The sequence below is a fragment of the Mizuhopecten yessoensis genome, unplaced genomic scaffold, assembly GCF_002113885.1.
Source record: "Mizuhopecten yessoensis strain PY_sf001 unplaced genomic scaffold, ASM211388v2 scaffold4623, whole genome shotgun sequence".
NCBI lineage: Eukaryota > Metazoa > Mollusca > Bivalvia > Pectinida > Pectinidae > Mizuhopecten > Mizuhopecten yessoensis.
In genome coordinates, this window is record NW_018405639.1 from 231,607 (window position 1) to 231,919 (window position 313).

Consider the following 313-nt stretch of genomic DNA (forward strand, 5'->3'; position numbering starts at 1 on the left):
CAGACTATAACCCCTGACCACTGTAACATTATGTACAGACTATAACCCCTGACCAATGTAACAATATATACAGACTATAATCCCTGACCAATGTAACATTATACTCAGACTATAACCCCTGACCAATGTAACATTATATACAGACTATAACCCCTGACCAATGTAACATTATGTACAGACTATAACTCCTGACCAATGTAACATTATACTCAGACTATAACCCGGAACCAATGTAACATTATGTACAGACTATAACCCCTGACCAATGTAACATTATGTACAGACTATAACCCCTGACCAATGTAACATTATA

The 313-nt window shown here is 36.1% G+C and overlaps 1 protein-coding gene across 1 annotated transcript in view; it reads right to left on the reverse strand.

Annotated features, from left to right (window-relative positions):
- Positions 1–313, reverse strand: part of LOC110449469 (coiled-coil domain-containing protein 151-like) — a 13,960-nt gene that overhangs the window by 8,389 nt on the left and 5,258 nt on the right. The window lies entirely within an intron of this gene.